The sequence below is a fragment of the Gopherus evgoodei genome, chromosome 8, assembly GCF_007399415.2.
Source record: "Gopherus evgoodei ecotype Sinaloan lineage chromosome 8, rGopEvg1_v1.p, whole genome shotgun sequence".
Lineage (NCBI taxonomy): Eukaryota > Metazoa > Chordata > Testudines > Testudinidae > Gopherus > Gopherus evgoodei.
In genome coordinates this window covers 107,011,610-107,018,182 of record NC_044329.1, presented here as the reverse complement: position 1 = coordinate 107,018,182, position 6,573 = coordinate 107,011,610, and positions in this window count along the sequence as shown.

The following is a 6,573-nucleotide window of genomic DNA, read 5'->3' as shown; positions in this document are numbered from 1 at the left end:
GAGCTCTGAGTGCAATTTCACATCTTTTCCCTAATGCCAGCCATTGAGAGCAGCACTGCACAGAGCTAGCTTTCCGTCCTCCACAGGAGTCCAAGTGTCTCCTCAGCTCCCATCCTATGGGAGCCAGCGATCTAGCTGGGGTTTAAGGCCTCCTTACACTGGGATTTTAGGCACCAGTGCAAACCCCTAGTGTAGACACAATTTACACTGGTGCGCTGCAGTTTTCACTAATGCCTAACCTCCAGGGTAGACTGAGCCCAACACTTAACCCCACACTGTAGCACATTGGTCTATTTTGCACTGATCATCTATCCACCCAGCCTTGCCAAGAGCTGGCTCCAGCCAAACGTCAACAACAAAGGTGTGACTTTCACCACCAAGGCCACTCTCATCCCGTATAAGGGATTAACAACAACGCTTGATTGGGAAGATTGAAGTGTGAGCTAGGCCAAGTCTCCCAGTTAAGAGGTGGGTGAACACTGCTACCCACTGAGAAGTTCTGGAGTTTTGGTTTGGCCCACTACAGAAATAGAGCCAGTTAAAATTTTTGCTCCAAATCTGAACTTTCTTCCAGTGGAGGCTGCTCAGATCTTGGCTCAGAGCTCTCTGTAATTTAAACACTGGCACGATCCAACATGGACAATCAAGGATCCATACAGGCTGCCTTCAGACTACACACACAGCTCTCATTGGCCCTCAAAAGTCACTCAGCTGGAGCCAAGATACCTCTAATTCCTCCCTCTAATCCAGGATGGATGCTTACATGATCCCCAGAATAGAGCTTTCTTGTCACATCATTTATGCTAGACTGATATTGGGGGTTCTCCCTGTGCATTCATCCTTGGAATCTGCCCCTCCAATGTAGGATCTGCATCAAGACACCTCCCTTCCAGCCCAGGGAAAGGTGCATCAATTCCCTTCTCACTTGGAGCCTGATCCCAAGTCTGTCAATGAGAGTCTTCTTCCCATTGGCTTCAATGGGCTTTGGATCCTGCACTTGGAGAATGTGACAGTTAACTCTGCCCCTTTGCTGATTAGCAATGTTCTAATGTTATGCCCATGCTATCTCTGACACTGTGCCTTTGAATGAAAAATCTGTAGCAACCCAGAACCGGAAAGGCCTGCCAGAGTGAGACTCAAATGCCAAATCACCAGATGAGACACCAATTTGCATTCAGAAGGAAGGGACATGTACACAGACCTTCTCAGGAAGGGGGGTTAGCTTGTCAAATGCCCCGAATACAGCCAAGCCCTGTAGAATGCAACTTAAAGATTGTGGATTGGTCAAGAGGTCTTTAAATATCTTTGTCAGGCTGTGAGCTGTAAACTGAGCAAAACCTAATATGCAATATCCACAGCTACCTGTCTGCGACCTTCGTCACTCACCTTCCCTAGTCTGTACCTAGAGGAAAGCCAGTTCGACAACTTGCTGTTGACTTTATGTTTCTCCTCTCTAGTTCTATAACAAGCAGGATGTTGTCCAACTCCCGCTCTGGTTTGGACGTGGCCATTATTGTAGGGGTGTCGATGTTGCCCAAATGTCCCTGGATATGAAAGAGTCTCTTACCCTAAGAGAAGAAAGAGCAGATGGGATCACTGCTCCAGATATCCCCCAAGTGGGCATGAGAAGGACTGTGCCCATAAAGGCATCACAGACAACGAAGGGGGATCCATGCGGGCATAGAATTAATCCTCAGACCTTAGGGGCACCAGCTGTTACAGTGGGACTGCCTCTTTAAGTGGCTGTGCACCTCTTCAGCCATTCTCCCTGCTGGGGTGAATACATAGGAGACACGACAGCTTCTGGTTGGATGTAGGAGAGCATTATGATCACGGTTCTCTCTTTCTCTGGCTGACTGTGGGGCCTTGTGAATAGGAATACGTTTGTCCATTTTTTCTATTATAAAGGCTCTTGTCTCTGTAGAATCATGCTTGGATCTAAATCAACCCATACAGGTTAGGCACATAGGCTTCAAACTGGGGAAATGAGAGCTGCATAGGCTTTCTGCTGAAAGGGGCCTGGATTTAGTATGAACCAGTTTTCACAAGGCAAGAAGCCTCAGCTTGTCCTGCACAGAACTAAGGAGTGTGCTGAGCAGAATGTTCCTAGATGAAACAAGGCCATTTGCTCCTTTCCCACAACAAACTAAAGGAGTCTTTGTTCAAAGCCCTTTTCTGCACTGAGCAGTGTTCTGGGGCCAGGTGGATAAAGAGAAGAGGTGCTTTGGGGGCAGTCGGCAGAGGCTTTTGAAAGAAGTTGGAGAGAAAATTCCTAGAAGACAACAGACCAATAGAACGGGAGGTTCAAAGTAACAGAGCTAAATCCAGCCACTAGACTAGGCAGTGTGTAGCTGACAAAGCAGAGTCAGGGTGAAGGCCTGGGCTGAAAGTTCAATGCTCCTCTCGGACCTTGTTCAGCAAAGCCAAGGACTGACAGCTCAATAGTAAGAGGCAGAATACAACAACATATGTAAAAGTGGCCATACTGGGTTAGACCAATGGTCCATCTAGCCCAGTATCCTCTCTTCCAACAGTGGCCAATGCCAGGTGCCCCAGAGGGAATGAACAGAGCAGGGAATCATCACATGATCCATCCCCTGTCATCCATTCCCAGCTTCTAGCAAACAGAATCACCCCCTACATCAGAGAAAGGCATTTCTACACCTTCAGAGGTTTATTTAGGCCATTGGCTACAGCTGAGTCCAGGGACCAAAACCAGATGGGGAAAACTGTGTGTCTAGTGCTTGGGACTAGCTTGTGGGGAAAGGATCGAGTCAAGACAGATTTAAGAAGTGGAGAGTCAATTCCTGCTCTGTGACTCCAGTTAAGTATCTCACACCTGGACAGAAACTAAAATATTATTCCACACTCCTTAAGTATTAGAAGCGTAGTTGGAAGAATAGCTAAGAAATCTCACCATGCTATCCAGCTAAAAATCCTTTCATTTACTCAAATTCTAAAGCTGTAATCTGAAAGCCCCCTGCAGGAGATGAGCTGCATTTCATGATTTAATCCTGATATTGGAAATAATGACTTCCAGAATAACTGAAGTTTTAACATCCTGTTTAAGCAATGCTCTAAGAACCTGTGGCCTAAACTGAGCCTGTGATTTCTGTAACTGACAGTGGATGCTGCTAATGGAATAAAGAGGGAAATGCTCCAGAACTTGCATCTTGCTTAGGTTTGCAGGTCAATGCGTAAGCTACAGAAGAGCCTTTTCTTGTGACAGCACCTGCTTTGCCTCCAATAGGAGAAAATCAACGGTGAAATTAATTTTTTCATGGGCAGGGTCCGAGTCTTCTGTCTTGAACTAATTCATTTGGGGGGAAGATTTTCAAAGGCATACGAGAAACTTAGGGTCTCTTGTTGAAAAATCAATGGGAAATCTCTCCCTGTCCCCAAATCAGACTGTTGGTAAAACTTTTCAAGTGTTACCTTTGTTTAAATGGGTCTGTCATGGTATAACCCCCACTCTGAACCTTAGCGTCCAAAAGATGGGGTACCAGCATGAATCCCCCTAAGCTTAATTACCAGCTTAAATCTTGTAGTGCTGCCACCAACTAGGACTTGCAGTGCCTGGTACACTCTGGTCCCCCCAAAACCTTCCCAGAGGACCCCAAGACCCAGACCCCCTGGATCTTACACAAGGAAAGTAAACCCTTTCCCCCACTGTTGCCTCTCCCAGGCTTCCCCTCCCTGGGTTACCCTGGAAGATCACTGTGATTCAAACTCCTTGAATCTTAAAACAAAGGGAAATGCACCTTCCCCCCTCCTCTTTTCCCCTCCCCAAGAGGTAATACAGATTCAAGCTCCGTGAATCTAAAACAGAGGGATTCCACCTTTCCCCCTCCCTTCTCTCTCCCTGTCTCCCACCAATTCTGTGGTAAGTACAGACTCAATTCCCTTGAGCCTCAACAAGGGGAAAAAATCAATCAGGTCTTAAAAAAGAAAAGTTTTTAATAAAAGAAAGAAAAAAGTAAAAGTTGTCTGTGTAATTAAGATGGTAAAGGTTACAGGGTCTTTCATCTTGTAGACACTAGAGAGAAGCCTTCCCCCCAGCACAAATACAAATTAAAATCCTTCCAGCAAAATACATATTTGCAAATAAAGATAACAATCAAAAAGACTAAATTGCCTTTCTACAGATACTTACTATTTGAGCAGAAAATTAGAGAGCTTGTAGGTACATCTCGTTACTCTCAGAACCCAGAGACAACAACAGACAAAACAAACAACACAAAACAAAGACTTCCCTCCCCCGAGATTTGAAAGTATCTTGTCTTCTGATTGGTCCTCTGGTCAGGTGGTCCAGGTTCACTGCTTGTAACCCTTTACAGGTAAAAGAGACATTAACCCTTAACTATCTGTTTATGACAGGGTCCTACGTCACAAATAGAGCCCCGACCATGAACATGTGATGTGTCTTTACCCTTCATGATGCTGAACTGAAAGAAATAGAGATATCATGAGTGCAGCAGTTCTCGGACACTTGGTGCAAAGGTCAGTCAACTCCTATGCAATATTTCCCTGCTCCACTGACTAAGCATCTTGTATTTTACACAGCATCATGAGAGGCATTTTATACACATGTTCTTGTGCCCCAGAGAAGGGGTATTCAAAAAAAGAATGGGTAGGCAGAGATGGAGTTCGAAGTATCCACGAGGAGACTGGAGGGGGACAGCTAACTGAATGCAGTGGGGCTCTTTAAGCAGAGATCTGCTTAAGATGTGAATTTTGGATCCAGGCTGGCTTCCGAATCTGAACCTCTCCAGAAAGATGGGTGGAGAGGTGTTCATATCTGATTTTTCACTTTAGCCTGCCACACATACTTAGAGAGAAGCCATATCCATGAAATCTGGATCCAGATCAGAATCAGGACTGGGTTTCCGTCTGATGTCCTGGTTCAAGGTGAGGGATCTGGAGCAGGAGAGCTCCTTGGAATAAGGAGGAAGGATGGCCTAGTGGATAAGGCACTCAAGATACCAGGGCTCAGTTCCTGGCACTGCCTCTCATATCCTATGTGACGTTGGGTAACTGACTTCAGCTGCCCTTTGCCTCAGTTTCCCCTCTGTAAAATGGGAATGATACTTCCCTCCCTCAGAGGAGTGCTAGAGATTTTGAGGTGCTCAGGTATGACAGTGTTGCGGGTTATATAAGCACCCAGACAGGGAAGGCCATTTTAGGCACAAAGTGCAGCATGAATATACACAAAGACCAGTCTAATTAATACAATACAACTTGTGTGCAGACAAATTCCGAGAGCCGACTTCTGCCTTGACCTATATTTCTCTCAAGCCTCCCTCAAATGAAGGGCATAAACTGATGAGGAATTTGGCACCTTTACAACAATCTACTTGAAGAACAATCATACAGTCTGTGATGTGTCCCAGCATCATGAGTAACCATGGAGATATTAGTGATTGTTCTGAAAACGAAAGCAAAATTCACCCTTGCTGTCATTCCCCTGCAAAGTTTTCATTATCTTCAGTAATTCTGCAAATGCAGTCACAAGTCAGCACCCAGAGTCCAGATGAACTTGAAGAAAAAGTTCACAACCAGATTTGAATTTCATGGTTACAGGCCCATTCTGGGATGCATAAACAGGGGAATTTTGAGCAGGTATAGATATTTTTTTATCTCTGTGTATGGCAATGGTGCGACTGCTGCCGGGATCCTGTATCCAGTTCTGGTGCCCACAATTTAAGGAGAATCAGGGCCGGCGCTTCCATTAGGCGACCCTAGGCTCTTGCCTAGGGTGCCAGGATTCAGGGGGCGGCATTTTGTGCTCTCCACATGGGGAGCACAGGAGCTTCCTGTTCCACTCCTGTTGCGCCGCTGAAGAAGGACCTTCTGCCAATGTGCCGCAGAAAACAGCGGCAGGCAATTGAGCAGCTCAATGACCATCGCTGTCGCCTGCAGCATTTGGTGGAGGATCCTTTTTCGCGGCGCGATGGGATGGACAAAGCTCCCGCGTGCCCCATGGGGAGCGCACAAAATGCCTGCCCTCGAATTCTGCCTAGGGCACCAGAAACCCTGGCGCTGCTCCTGAGGAGAATGGTGGTAAATTGGAGAGGGGTCAGTGAAGAGGCACGAGAATGATTAAAGGATTAGAAAACTTGTCTTACGGTGATGGAGTCAATGAGCTTAGTTTAACAAAGAGAAGGTTAAGAGGTAACGTGATCACAGTCTACAAATACCTACATGGGGAATAAATTTTTAACAATGGGCTCTTCAGTCTAGCAGAAAAAGGCATAAAATGATTAAATGGCTGGAAGTTGAAGTTAGACAAACTCAGGCTGAAAATAAGGCCTAATTATTTAACAGTGAGGGTAATTAACCATTGGAACAATTTACCAAGTGTCGTGGTGGATTCTCCATATGGACAATTTATAACTCAAGTTTGGATATTTTTCTAAGAGATCTGCTCTAGGAATTAATTGGGCAAAGTTCTAAGGCCTCTGTAATGCAGGAGGTCAGACTTGCAGATCACAGTGGTCCCTTCTGGCCTTGATATCTACGAAACCTCTACTTAAAACAGCCCAGGGTTTGAAACTCTCTCTGTTCATCAGGTCC